The sequence below is a fragment of the Pteropus vampyrus genome, unplaced genomic scaffold (assembly GCF_000151845.1).
Source record: "Pteropus vampyrus isolate Shadow unplaced genomic scaffold, Pvam_2.0 Scaffold223, whole genome shotgun sequence".
Classification (NCBI taxonomy): domain Eukaryota; kingdom Metazoa; phylum Chordata; class Mammalia; order Chiroptera; family Pteropodidae; genus Pteropus; species Pteropus vampyrus.
The window spans coordinates 404,670-420,047 of record NW_011889004.1 but is presented as its reverse complement, the minus strand read 5'-3'; the positions used below and the strand labels follow the sequence as shown (position 1 = coordinate 420,047).

Here is a 15,378-nt window from a genome sequence, read left to right as displayed (position 1 = left end):
TTCTTCCCAACAATGTAGTAGGAACATAAATAAATACAGGAGACGAGGTTCTTATACATTACTTAACACTCAATCACATGTCTATTCAGAAACCAACCAGGAGAATATGATTTTGTGTTCAGTTTTGTTTTGTTTGTTTGTTTTGCTTGTTAGTTTCTATTTGAAAAATTTTACCCTCAGTTCTCATCTCATAGGACACATGTAATTACATGAAATTAGAGAAAAATTAATAAATGATGTGGAATTTGCAAAGGTATTGGCTTCAGCAAATCCTTATGGTGTGTGCCAACCATAAGCTTTAGTTAAGCAAAATTAATTTAGTTAAGCAAAATTCTGTTTTGTTTTATACCAATTGCCTGTTTGGTGCCATTATAAATGACATTTGTTTCCCAGAAAACGATCTCAAACAGAAGCATTTGTTTTTATTTATTTATTGTTCCGATTGCTCTATGGGAAGGAATGGCTAAGCCAGTAAGCAAAGAAAGTCTCAAAGAAATTAGTCGGGGTTCGTGAGAAAGAAGGCTGCAGTCAAGTGAAAGTAAGTTTTGTTAAGTCCCCTGCCTGAGAAAGACCACTGAACACGTGGTGAGCTGGGCCCTTTTTGGGGTGGTGGCCAGGTAATAGAAGATGACACACCAAGATCTCCTTGCCTTTAGGATGGATCACATACTCATTCCTCCAGCGAGGCCAACTCTCAAAGGCAAACATTCAAGGATACTTGGCTCCGGGAAATGGTGTTTTCAGTGTCAGTGTAGGTAATCCTTGAAGGACAGAGATGGAAAAGACTATTTAGTTGCAAAGTGTCCCTGAAATGTAAAGTTGAAAGTGCAAGTCTGAAAGTTAAGCTGTTGAGGTCTCCACTCTGGAAAGTAGCCTTATTATATTGGATTTAGCTTTAATTTGAAATACAATTCAGTGTTTCATGATATGAGATCATTAGGAGGGTGAAAAGGAGCACACAGGTTGATAATGTGTAAACATTTGTTTGAAGTATATTTTCTTAGCATTTAGCAGATGGGTATTACAAAGAGGTCATGAGTGGACTAGCAGCATATTTTGGAGGAGTACAATGCACAACAATGTTCTTAGCAAGGTCTACTGACACAAATTGTAATTTTCCCCACAAAACCTGCTCCTCCTCCTACCTTCCCTCTGTCTATGAATAGCTGAAAGCTTCTGAGTCATGCTTGCTACCTCCTCCCTCATCCCACCTCTGATGAAATTGCCATGCCTTGCCCTTCTCTCTCCTCTAGACCCTCCTCACATTGTGGAGACTGTGTCACAGTCTCCATGATTAAACCCAGGTTCAATGACTGCTAGGAGAACTCACAGGACGCAGCCATCACATTGCGCTGAAAGCTGTGCTTTATGATAGCAAAGCACAGTCAGTAAAGAGAAGAGGGGCCTGGGGTGAAGTCTGGGGAGACCAGGGGCTGGCTTCCAAGAGTTCTTTCCCAGCATAGTCACACAGGAGATGCTGCTTCCTCCAGCAACAAGTGGTGACAACACATGTGAAATGTCACCCAGCGGGGATGCTTGTTAGAGATTCCTTGCTCAGAGTTTTCACCAGGGCCTGGCACATTCCAAAAGGCTAGACTCCAGGAAGGAAAGCAGGTATTCTGCACAGACCATATTGTTTGTGACAAGCAGTTTAGGTACAGTCAGCTACCCTTACCAGTTGTGGATTTTTTCCCTTCCAAATTCAGACTCCCACATACCAGCCAAGGGCCAGCCTTAGACACAGGCCTTTCAAAGAAAGAGCTGTCTCAGGCCCGCTGTGTTAATTTTTTCTGCACAGGTCTGACTTCCTTACTCCTTGCAGACTTTGGCAATGTCAGTCAGGGGTAAAGGCCGACTCTCACTTTGGTTCAAGGAGAGTGAGCGCTTACACTTGGCTTTGAGTGGCAGAGTGACTTCTTGTTTCCTGTCAGAGGAAGCACAAGCCAGTCTTGCAGGGTCTGCTGCTCTGTGTGCTGAGGGCTTTCTCTGTGGAGCCTTCAGCCATGTGGTTGGCCCTTTATTGCTTCATAGACACTTTTCTGATGTAGACCTCCCCAAGGCCTTCGGTGGCTTCGATTTTACATACGGCTGGGATACACTTGCCATATGGACCTCCTTCTTCCGCAGGTCCTTTTGTGCCTTCCATAGAATGTCTGGTGTGAGTTCTCCAGCTGCTACTGACCCTTGTACCTTCTTCAGGGAGGATCTGTTTATCCAAGATTGGGGCCCGATATGCAGTCTGGAGCATCGTCACAGTGAGCACACACCAGCTTTGGTTGAATCATTTATTGAGGGCTAACAGAGTATAAGGCAGTGTGGGTGACAGATATGTGTACCTTCATCAAACCCCTGGGTGGAGGAGGAGGAGAAGGGAAGTCTGCATCCATCCTGGCCATTTAGTAAGAGGCCAGCAGGTTCAGGATCCGTGCCCTGAGGAAGCTGAGTAGTCCAGCATATGACTTACATGCCTCCTGTCGTCTTTCAGGATGTAGTTGGCAAACTGTCAATAAATAAATAGAGGCCTGTGAAAAGGGTGTGAGGTTCCTTAAGCCAAGGTCAATATCTGCTTACTCCAAGGGGAAAAGGTGGAAATGGATCTGTTTCTTGGACAACTACACTGGATACTGACATGTAGGGAGGAGGAGATGGTAGAAACACCCTGAACACAATTGAAACTGGCAGCTTGATGTGGTGAATCATGACATACCAGGTGTCGTCACACAGAGATGTGGCTTTAATCATACACACAAAGCAAACTGTCATTGAGTTCTGGGGTCATGCTGGGTTCCATATGCTTTTTATGTGTGACTCTTTCCTGCGTCTGTTTCCATTTTTAAGAGTTCTCAGAGTTTTGATCACTTAGCTTCACTCCTCTTGACACCTCATCACATGCTTAGCTACAGCTCTGTGCATTTAATACTGATTTAACAGTCTTGACTCATACCATTTGATCTGCTTTGCTGGGCCAGTGCCTAAACCAGAAGAGGGCAGATGGCATTACTGAATTCGCATAGGAAACTGCCAGATTGTGTTGTTCTTTGAAGCAGCCATAGATGCTGCCTTCCTAAAATATAGTGTACAACTTCCCTGGGCTCACCACTCTCTGCCCTTCCCAGCTAAATCCCCCTGCTTCCTTTCCCTTATCTCTCCCCTTCCCCTGGCCTTGACCCTTTTCCTCCCACCTTGCCTTATTCCCTCTGTGCAAACCACATACCTTTCATTCTCCCCTCCAGATCTATGCACCTGCCATCCCCTCACCCAGGAGACCCCTTCCTCATTGCTGCAGACATCCTAGCAGAACGGTCTTAATTCCAGGTCACTTCAGCATGGACCTGCCTGGATGCGTCCACGAGATGGGCTGGCAGAACTATCCTCCTTTTGATATCTTTTTGTGGATTATGTCATCTGGCTGTGCACCCCTGTTAGCAGGGTGTTGGTCCATCTCCCTCTATTAGATTAACACCTCCCTGCTCCCCACCAGAGCATAGAGCCATGTCTTCCCACTCTAGTGCCCTCTTGGGTGCTGGGCATAGTACCTTGTACTTAGTAGATTCTCAAATTTCAGTGTTTTGTTTTTTTTAATAGAAGACATACTTTGTAATTTTAATCTTTTTTCATGTTATAAAGACCCAACACGCAGCCTGGACTATCGAAGTAGCAATATGGCCCAGCTTTTCAGCTCCTTTTCTGATGCTTATCATGAGCCAAGGATATGTGACAATATTGAGAGCCTATTGTGTTCATTTATATTTAAAACTCTTTGTTACAAAGAATTTTAAATATATTTGTGTAGACAGTAGTATAATGAACCCCCATTCACTATTTCCTAGTTTCAACAATTCGAACTTCCTGGCCAATCTTATTTCATCTTATCTCCCCCTTCATACCATTTTGAACTGAATCCCAAATAGCACATTTAACCTGTAAATATTTCAGTATGTATCTCTAAAGGATAAGGATTTTTTTTTTCAGGCGAGGCAACCCTTGGTTGATCTCACAGATTACAAGGACCTCGTCAGTTTACAATCCCTTATTTTTTATGCCTATAGCACCTGGTCTTCCTAGGTGGTCTCCCATCCAAGTACTAACCAAGCCCGACCCTGCTTAGCTTCTGAGATCAGATGGGATCGAGCTTGTTCAGGGTAGCATGGCCATAGACTAAAGGATAAGGATTTTCAAGAACACATCCACAATACCATTTTTACAACTAAAACATATTAGCAACAATTCCTGTTATCATTAAATATCCAGTCATCATTCACAGTTTTGTATATATATACACACACACACACATATATATATTTGTTAATACTAGGACCCAAATAAGTTCTGCCCATAGAATTTCCCACAGTCTGGGTTTTGCTGATTGTATTCTCGGTGTAGGTTAACATGTTACTATGTTCTCTGTAGTTCCTTAATTTGATAGATGGATCTAGAAACTTGATCAGGTGGTGATGTGTTCTTCCATCAGTAGCTCATAACGTCTAGTGCCTTCTCAGTTTGTGATGTTAGCAGCGAGTGAAAATCGGTCTTAGATTATTCTAATTCTGTCACTTCCTCATTTATTAGCAGGAATACTTCCATAAAGAAAAATTTAACCCTCATGCTTTACTTGAGGAGATAGTTCACACAGAAAAGGCAGAATAAATACTCGATTCTTTCCCTTATTCACAAGCTTTCAAAATAAGGAGTTGGTTCTTATCTTCCAATGGTGACCAATCAGTTTTTTCTTAAGTGACACTATAGTCTCATGGATGGATACAAGCACGTTTGCATTGTTTCAGCCCACTGCCTTATTGCCCTTAACGATGCTCATATTCCCTTGCCTTGTCTTTGCTTAGTGGGGCCCCTTCAACTGGCTCTGGAGTCCTTTGGATAGGACTCTGATGGTATTGATAGCTTTCCGTGTCTGGTTTATAAAGATGTTCAGACTCTTCTTGTACTTGTCCTGTCCCAGCCCTGGAATCAGCCATTCTGGATTATGCTGTGACTGGGAGGATGGCTGGCATCACTGGGTTTTAACTGTGGTGCTAGGATGAGGTATGTGGAAACAGCAATTTGCCTAGATAACCAGGCTGCTTCGACTTGCAGGAATCTTTGAAAAGAGGGGAGGCAGAGGTACAAAACCTTAGTGTTTTATTTTACTTCATGTCTTCAGATTATTCTATTTGTTTTTAAGGTCTTTGGCTTGTTGAAGAAAAATTCAATGCATGAGACAAAAAAAAATTTTTTTTTTTAATTAAGTTTATTGAGGTAACATTGGTTAATACAATTATATAATTTTCAGGTGTACATTATAATTTGACATCTATATATTCTATTGTGTGCAAACATTTTGACTGAGTCAGAAATCCTGTATTTTTTTACCTGTTCTATCTTAGAGTCTAATAATGAGCAAATTTAAACAGTGCTTAATAGTGTATAAGGTGCTTATGTATATGTCATCCCATTTGATGACAGCCTGGGGAGAAAGATAGTTATGCCTTGGTTACAAATGAGAAAGCCAGGGCTTGTCCCATTGCGTTGGTACTTCTTAGTGGGTGGCTGAGCTGAGATCTGTATCCAGTGCTTTCTGGAATTCACCACACCACCAAGCCTCCCCTCTGACTCTCAGAAGCTCTATCTGTCTTCCCACCAAAACAAGCCCATCCCACTCAGGTCTCCCAGGTGTAGATATTGCCATGTCCTACTTGGAGACTTGGGTGATCAGCCTTCACCACAAAGGGATGGTTGGGGGCATCCTTCCTTCATTTCTGGTTCCCCACCTGTTACCTTTATTCAGGAGATCCCCTGCCTGGCTCACATCTCTTCAGTGTTGGGCTCTATATGTGACCATACTGCAGGAGTGTTTGCTCTGGAGGCTTTGTAAGAAGCTGGTCTTGTTCCTTTGTGATCAGATACTCGCCAAACACTGAAACAGTTGGCAAGGTCGGCTGCCCATGTGTACTAGGTTTATCAGTTATCTATTGCTGTGTAACTTTGAGGCTTAAAACAACAATTTTGTTATTGCTCACAGTTTGTATTGGTTAGGAATTCAGAAAGGGCTTGGCTGGGCAGTTCTGGCTTGGGCCCTTCCATGTGGCCGCAGTCAGATGGTGACTGGGGTGGAATGGGAGGGGCTGGACCATCTGGAGGCTGGCCGAGCATCTCTTTTTCTCCTCAGAGTCTTGGAGCTTCTCTTTATGCTCTGTCCACATGGACTAGTTTGGGCTTCCTTGTTGGCTTCAGAGCAGCCAGACTGCTTACCTTGCAGCTGGCTTCCCTCAGAGTGAGCATCCCAGGAGAGTAAGGCAGAGGTGCAAGGACCAGAACCGATCCAGAGACCACATTTTCAGCAGTATTGCTTTAATCACTGGACCCAAAATTGAACTAAAAGTGTTTTCTACTAATTTTTACCCTCTGAATCAATACCATGGAGCACGTTGAGCCCAGGAATTAGATCTACAATTGTTGTGATTTTTAAAGGCTTTTTGGTTGCAAGTAGCAAAATTTTTCCAGAGCATCTAAAAGACTTTTTTTTTTTTTTTTCGGCGAGATCACAGGATGGTTTTATAAAGCCTGCCCAGCTATTTGCACACTTTCCTTGTTTCTTACGTCTGCTTCTCTTCTTATTTTCCTCTCTGTAGTCCAGTCTTTTTGAGTGACAGAAGAGGGCTGCTCCCCACAGCAGCCTGGCTCAAGGCTGCACACCCTCACCATAGTCCATGTGCCACTGGCTGTATCAAGCAAGGTACATGGTTCCATCTGATATATATCAGTGGAGTAGGAACATACCCACTCCCCATTCTAGCGGGTGATCATGCAGAGTCCTATGGCAAAGAGTGTGGACATGTAATTGTAATCCAAGAAGGGTATTAACAATTGGGAAAAATTCTTCAGTCTCTCTCAGCCTCTTACCTCTCTTCCAGTAATCACACTTTTCATCTGTAAAGTAAGAGGGCTGGATTAAGTGATCTCTGGGGTTCCTTCTAGCCCCAACTTTCTGAGAATTTGATGAGGAACCAACTAGAAGAAGTTGGGGAGAGATTAGATATCATAGGTGATTTATGCCTGGTATGGGCTTAGCACATTGAGGAAATGTCTGTTGACTTAATTACTGGGAGATCAGAGTCCAGGTGTCTGGGAAGCTGGGGGCTGACCTGGTAGAGAAAGAATGGAGGATGCTTTTGATCGGCCCCAGTTGTTCACTGGCCTTCTTGCCCCTGGGGCCACAGGCCTTTGGAAGCACTTGGGAGTTGCTGTGGCAGCATCCAGGTGCTTGTTTCTCTTTTTTCCTGCTGTCACTAATAGATTGAGTCCAGTGATGGTGAGGACCCTTGCTCCTGAGCCTCAGGGGAGCATGGGGACGAGACTAAATGGTGTCTTCCAGCTTCCAGTCTTGGGAGACTTGCAAGTAGACTGAGCGGAGGTACCACATTTGCTGAGATGTTCACGTGACGTGCCAAGAAAGGTGCCTTTCTGAAATTCTCCATTTTTTAGAAAATGAAATTATTTTGCTAGACACAAGCACAAAAGTGATTTTCTTCTTTTGAGTACTGCAGTTCTAAGTTTGAATTTATTTTGCCTGTCAGCTTGAGTCCTTGCTTTCTGAAGATGGGATTAGGGCGTTCTTAACCTTTGAGTAGATTCCCTTCTCTCTCACCTGAGTGCCTGCCCTGCCCTGTAGTTGAAGCCTTCTCGATATTAACTCACGCTTTGTCTATTTCCTCCCAGAAGACCCAAAACACATTAAGTCAGTGTTCAGTAACTGTTAGCTGGACTCACATTACACAGACATGTCTTCAGAGCCTGGGAAACTGAAGAGCAAGGGTTTCCAGGTCCCTGTTTAAGTTGGGTGATGTGGCGCTGTAGGAATCTCTAGGTAGGAAAGGAACTTAAAGGCCATGCAGTCCAAGCATCTGTCTGTTCATTGACTTCTTCTCATAATATCTTTGCCCCATTAGCACCAGCCTCTGAGCAAACCTCTCAGGTGACAGAGAGCAAACCTTTATCTTCCACGACAAACTGGTATGCCTTAATTAACTCTGAGTGCTAGAAAATTCTTTCTTTGTTGAGCTAAAATGGGCTTCCAGGCAACATCTGTCCTCATTGGGACGTTTCTCTGTTTCACACAGCTGGACTTATCCCTTCCACATGGCCACAGTCATCATCTTTAGAGAGGCTGGCTTAGTGTCCCCCTGTATTATCTATTGCTGCATAACAAATCATCTCAAAGTTTAGTGGCTTAAAACAGTAATAAACATCTTAGAGTTTCTGTGGGTTAAGAATTCGTGAATGGGCGGTTAGTAGGAGTTATTCTGGCTCAGGATGTCACAGGAGGATTCTACTCACCTGAAAGCTTGACTGGAGCTGGAGGCACCACTTCCAAGATGGCTCACTGACATGCCTGGCAAAGAGGTGCTGGCCATTGACTCACTTTGTGGACCTCTCCAAAGGGCTGCCTGAGTGTCCTCACAACATGGCAGCTGGCTTTTCCCAAGAATGATCCAAGAGAGAGCAAGCAGGAAGCAGTGTCTTTTTTGACCTGTCCTCAAAGTCACACTCTTTGTTATTTCCAACAGCATTCTGTTAGTTACACAAGTCAGCCCTGCCCAATGTGGGAGGAAGGTTCTAAACTCACTTTCCTCATGTGTAAACTACCCTGCTTGGCTGTTTGAAACAAAACAAACTGTGGAAAAGTACTTGGTAAACTTTCATAAGTGAAAGGATGTGTTGAATGTAAGGGTTTTGCTAGTGGTGAATGCTTACTTCTCGTTTAACCCAAGATACGGTCAAGGAAAGCAGGGCTGGATTTGCCAGAGGACGAGGCAGCCACATTTGAGGCCTCTTTGGAGGGTAGCTAGGCTGTGGGCTATCCTCCTGGGGTTCAGGAATCTTGTCATAGGGAGATTCCCTCTGCTGACAGGGCTCTTCTCTTGTTCAAAAGAGAGACAAAAGGTCACACATCCTTGTTGGATGCTATGGGGGCCCAGGAGTGCTGCTACCCCATGGAGGCACACACCTCATCTGTCTTGTTCACTGATCTGAACCTAGTGCTGGCCTGCCATGTAGACTGAACAAAAGAATGAACATGCCAAGCAGGGATGATGGTTGTTTTAAACACAGCCTCTGTTTTGAGAGTCTGCTACTGCCTGTGGTATGAGGCCTTCGATTTTGCAGGCTGCTATTGTGTTTTGACAGGAGTTGAGCTGCGCTTGAGTTGAATTTTGGTGGGAGTCACTTTTATGTAAGATTATTTCATCTGATATTAATATCAATGCCTATAATACTGGAGGCCATGAAGGGAAAAAATAGGATTCCTGAATAAATTACATGTCTCACCGCCAGATCTGTAAACTTGTGATATGTGCATTTAAATTTGTAATTGACCTTGGCGTGTTAAATTTTGACTCAGCTATTTCTTTAATTGACCTCTAATTCATGGCATTTCATGAATTGCCATGAAATTCATGAAATGCCATGAATTTCATGGCAATTTTGCTTGGCTTGATAACTGATTTTCTTTTAAGAACCTCTTTTGCTTATTGTAGTATTTTAAATGCAATACTACATTATTGCATTAAAATAGAATAATGTAGTATTGCATTAAAATGCAATAATGTAGTATTGCATTTAAATACTACAATATGTTTTAATGCTGCTGGATTTTTAAGGTAACAGCTTGTTTGTAGAAGGAACATCCTGTCGATCGTGGCTGCAGCTATAGAGATTGTGTAATAATTAAAAAAGAAATCTGTTCAAGTGTCCTGAATTGTTCCGTGTATGAGAATTTTGATTTTAAGACTTATGACTGCGCTTGAAATTGATCCAGCCCTGGGCCCTAGGGACCTGTCATCCTTTCTTTTCTTCCTGAGGTACTCAGTACACAGCCTCATTCCTGTGCCTGACTCACTGGGACTCTAGAAGCCCCCTTTGTCACGAAAGTCATTCAGCACTGCTATCGGTCACTATACACAGGGAAGAATTTAAAATACAATGGATCTTAAATGGATTTATTTTTTATTATGGAAATTTTCGAACATGTAAAAGTAGAGATCTTGGTATAATGAACCCCTCGTCCCCATCACCCAGTGTCAGCAAATCTCACCTTAGGGTCAGTCTATGGCTTCCCCACCCTCATTTAATTTCAAGCAAATCTCGGACATCTTTAATTTTAATAACTAAGTTAAAAAATAATAATTTTAATAATTAATATTTATAAATATTTCAGTATATATCTCTTTAGGATAAAGGTTTTTTTAAAAAACGTAGTCAAAATGGCATTATCGTGCCCCCAAATTGAATAATTCCTTAATATTATCAAATATCCAGTCAATATTAAAATTTCCCTATTGATTTAAAATTTTTTTTAGTTTTAGAAATCAGGATTCAAATAAAGTCCATTCATCGTAGTTGTTGCTGTTTCTCCTCAGATTTTTAAAATAAACGTTATGTTTTTAAATGATTTCAAATTTAGAATAAAGTTACAAGCATAGAACAAAGATCTTCTATGTATCATTCCCTCAGGTCCTCAAATTGTTAACACTACATTTACCTTCTCATCTCTATATTATATTTATACATATATTTAAAAAATTACACTATGAGTAAGTTTCAGACGTGATGTCCATTATCACTTAATGCTTCAGTGTGTATTCCTTGAAACAAGGGCATTCTATATGTATACTCACAGTGTAAACACTGATACAATGCTACCATCTAATCCATGAACCCCATTCACATTTTGCCGGTTGCTGCAATAATGTCCTTTGTAAGTACAAGATCCAGTCCAGGATCATAGACTGCATTTGGTTGTGCATCTGGTCACTTTGATTTCAGTCTGAATAGTTCTTCACTTTTCCTTGCCTTTCATGACCTGGACGTTTTTGATGAACGCAGGCCAGTTACTGGTGATGTTAGTGAATTTAGGGTTGCCTGGTGTTCCCTTATGTTTAGAATCGGGTCCTGCATTTGTGGCAAAAATACCATCGGGTCCTGCATTTGTGGCAAAAATACCACAGGATGCATTACTGTGTCCTTCAGGAGGCACCTGATACTGATTTGTCCTGCTACTAGTGATATAACTATCATTTGGTTAAGATAGTGTTTGCCAGGTTTCTCCAATGTAAAGTTAATGAATTTGATAATAATAAGTAATTAGAAAGCATTTTTATGGGAAGACATTTTGAAGCTATGTAAAAGCCTGTTCACTAACAAATCTTCACCCTCTTGGTTTTAGCACCCTTTGATGATTCTTGCCTTGATCAGTTATTATGATGGGTGCTAACTGGTGATTTTTTAATAACACCATTCCTTCTACATTTAGTATTAGGCATTGTACAATAAGGAATTTATTTATGTCACTTTATTCATTTATGTCATTTATTTATATCAGTATGAACTCATGGATTTCTATCTTACCCAAATGGTTTTTATCTGTAACTGTCGTTTATTATAATTTTCAAATTGTCCCAGTTTTGGCTGGGAGGAGTCCTTTTTAACTAGCTTCTGTATTCTTTTGACATTCCCCGTCACTCTTCCAACACTTTCTTACTTTTTGGCACAACAAAATGTTCCTTGTTCATCTTGTGTTGGAATCTGCCATTTCTCCAGTGAGCCCTGTTCCTTTTAGTAGGAAATGGAACTTAGAAGCCAAAATCTGGGTGCTAGGTGTGCTCATTGTTAATGAGACATTATTGCTTCTAGGTTTTCTTCATGAATAGGGATAGTTTATTTTTATATTCTCAATTATTCATTATTCTCGATATAGTTCTTTGTTTGGTCCTCTGTATGAAACTATCTTTCCAGCCATGCTGGCCAAATCTCCTTAGTTTCTGTACAGCCAGTTATGCTGGCCAACATCTTTTTACTTTGGTGGTACTGACCTTGGTGATTGTGCTAGCCAAACCCTTGTGCCTCAGGGCCTGGCTGCATTGCTGCTGCTGGCTGTGCTGTTGGAATCCCCATGGCCTTAGCGCTGAAAGGGAAAGAAGATGGGTCTCCCCAGTCTCTTTTGATTTATAGGTTCTCTTTCCCTCTTTTTTGGTTCCCCCTGCAAATTAATTGGTGAAAAAAACGGAACAATTTTTTTTTTCTGTAGTTTCCCAGGGACTGAGTTTTGCTGCTTGCTTGTCCATTATGTTGTTTATTATATTCTTCTATCTGCTTTATTTCCTGTAAGCTGATAGCTAGAGATTCAATCGGAGTAAAATTCAATTATATTGGCAAAATGGTTCATAGGTATATTGAAAGAGAACACATATAGAACTCTCTCTGAGGACACAGAGAGAGAGTTCTCTCTCTGTCTCTGTCTCTGTCTCTGTCTCTGTCTCTGTCTCTGTCTCTCTCTCTCTCTCTCTCTCTGTCTCTGTCTCTGTCTCTCTCTCTCTCTCTCCACTCCTTCCCTGCTACAAATTAGCAGACATTATTGATAATTTTCTAGACCCATAAGTTCATTACAAGTTGCAAAGTGATATTCTGTTATTCTTTTTGCAATTGTTAGTGGGAATAATTTTATGAAGAGAAACTTTCCTTCATTGATCATTTGGTTACCCAATGGTTTAGTTAATATGAAAATGGCAGGGAAAATGCTCTATGCTTTCCTTTATTCACCAGTTATCAAACAAAAGAGTTGGATCCCTAGCATCCCCCCAAGGTTACTGATGACTTATTTTTTTTTAGTATCATTATGAACTCTTTGGTTTGATGTCTTTCACTATATTGCTGTGGTTATTCTTGTTCTAATCTTTGAGATATAATTCACATACCATACAAATCACCCATTTAAAGTATACAATTTAGTGGCTTTTAATATAGTCACAGATATATACAACCATCACTGCAGTCAATTTTCAGACATTTTCATCACCTCCAAAGAAAAACCATGCCCTATAGCTATCACTCCTTTGCCCTCCCCAAATCTGCTCCCCAGACCTAAGCAACCACTCATCTACTTTCTGTCTCTATGTATTTCTCTATTCTAGACTCTATAGATAGAATCATCCAATATATGGACTTTTCTGACTGTCTTCTTTAATTTAGCATAATGTTTTCAAGGTTTGTCATGTAGGATGTATCAGTACTTCATTCCTTTGTATGGTTGAATAATGTTCTATTGTATGAATATAATTCTGTTGTTTGAACATACAGCATTTTTTGTCCATCCATCCATCCATTAATGAATATTTGGATCGTTCCCACTTTTGGCTGTTATGCATAATGCTGTTATAAAAGTCTATGTACAAGTTTTTGTATGGACATATGTTTTCATTTCTCTTGGGTATATACCTAGGAGTTGAATTGCTGGGTCATATGATAACTCTATGTTTAATCATTTTATAGTGTTTTTGAGTATCTCTCTTTGGATAACTTTAGTGATTCAATTATTGGATAACTTTAGTGATTCAATTATAGCAATATATAATTATATAACTTATCATAGTCTGGTGACCTTTTAACAGTTTTAGTGAAATATAGAAACCTTACTTCCCTGTAAGTTCCTTTCCTCTTCCTCATTTGTAATATCATTATCTTAAATATTTCTTCTACAGACATGTGAACATCTGACAGTGTTTTAGTTTTTACTTCAGTCATCAAACACAATTTAGAAAACTCAAGAGAAGGAATCAATTGTCTTAACCCAGATTTTTGCTTATCATATTCTTTCTTCCTTCCCGGTGTTCTAAGATTCCTTTTTTAAAAACTTACTTCCTTTCTTTTTAGAGAACTTCCTTTGGCCATTTATTTTTTTTTGGCGGGGGGGTGGGGGGTAGGTCTGCTGCTGACAAATTCTCTTTGTTTTTCTTCCTCTCAGAATGTTTTTACTTTCCCTTCATTCCTAGAGGGCATTGTCACTGGATTCTGGGTTGACAATTCTTTTCCTTCAGGCCTTGAAAAATGTTGTGCCTCTTCTTTCTGGCCTCCATGGTTTCTCATCAAATCCTCTATCATTCAAATTGTTTCCCCCTCAGTAAGATGTCTCACTGCTTTCAAGATATTTTTCCCTTGTCTTTTCATTTCCAGAAGTTTGACTATGATGTGTCTTGGTATATTCTTTTGTTTATTTGTTTACTCTATTAGGTTTTGCCAAGCTTCTTGAATCTGTAAATTTATGTTTTGTTTTGTTTTGTTTTGTTTTTGCCAAATTTGAGGAGTTTTTAGCCATTATTTCTTCAGATACTTTGCCTGCCCTACCTTCTTTCTTCTTCTTTTTTTGGCACACTGATGACACAAGTGTCAGATCTTCTGTTATAGTCCTACAGGTCCTTGAGTCACTGTCCCTTTTTATTCAATCTATCTCCTTTCCATTGTTCAGACTGGGTAATTTCTATTGTTCTATGTTCAAGTTAACTGATTTTTTTCCCCTCTGTCCCTTCCTTCTGTTGTTGAGCCCTTCACTGAGTGTTTTATTTTGGTTATTGTATTTTTCAGTTCTAAAATTTTCATTTTGTTCTTCTTTATATCTCCTATTTCTTTGCGGAGACTTTCTGTTTCTTTTCAGAGATTCACTATTAATTAAACCTGTAATGGAAACAGCTGGAAAATTTAAGTTGAGTGTTTTAAAATTTTCGATAGCCTAGTAGCAACAGGAAAACTTAATGGTGTTCCTTGCTCAGTTACTATTTTTCAAAAGGGTAGGTTTTTAATAATAACATTTATTTTCTAGGTATTTTAAACTTGCTTTACCTAAATGGATGTTTAAGACCATCTTGATTATCAAAAAAATAAACAACAAAAAAACCAACCTTGCATGAAAACAGTGGTCCTTCTGACCAAATTAAAAGTGTCGCAAGTTGAATTGATTCATTTAACAAATATTTACTGAGCACAAACGATGTGGTTAACACTTGCTAGTTCTGGAGATACAACATTGAATTAGACAGCTACAGACTCTGCATTGAATGGATCTAAAGCTTTGATCAGAATATGATATGGTAAGAGCAGTGAGGGAGGAGCCTGAGAGACTGTGTGGGAGCACAGCAGGGCATGTAAGGAAGTTTCTTGGAAGAAGTGGCATTTCAGGCCTGAGAACTAGCAGGTGGGGTTGGAAGCCGTGGGCAAGTAGGAGCTAGCTCAGGAAGAACTGGTAAGCCTTATTCAGGAGTGAGGACTTCATCCTAAAGAAAGTGGAGAGTATTTAAAGGGTTTAAAGCAGCATGTTGACAGACTTAGAGTGAAGTTTTAGAAAAATGTAGCATAGGAGTGGATCAGTAGGGGCAAGGCGAGATGTAGAAACTGATGTAGAGGCTGTGGATTTTGTCTAGTTGAGAGGTGACCGTGACCCAGAGCAGAGCTGAGCAGGGCAGCTGCAGTGATCTGAGAAGTTGAGGAGACGTGCTGGAGAGGACTTGGAATTCTGCTTGGTGAAGTATAGGGGTGAGACTTTAGCCAGACCAACTC

The 15,378-nt window shown here is 40.7% G+C and overlaps 1 protein-coding gene and 1 pseudogene across 2 annotated transcripts in view; one reads left to right on the top strand and one right to left on the bottom strand.

Moving 5' to 3' along the window:
* OSBP2 (oxysterol binding protein 2) overlaps positions 1-15,378 on the top strand; it is a 181,352-nt gene that overhangs the window by 5,709 nt on the left and 160,265 nt on the right. The gene's annotated exons all lie outside the window — the stretch shown is intronic.
* Positions 4,041-4,159, bottom strand: LOC111747475 (annotated as a pseudogene).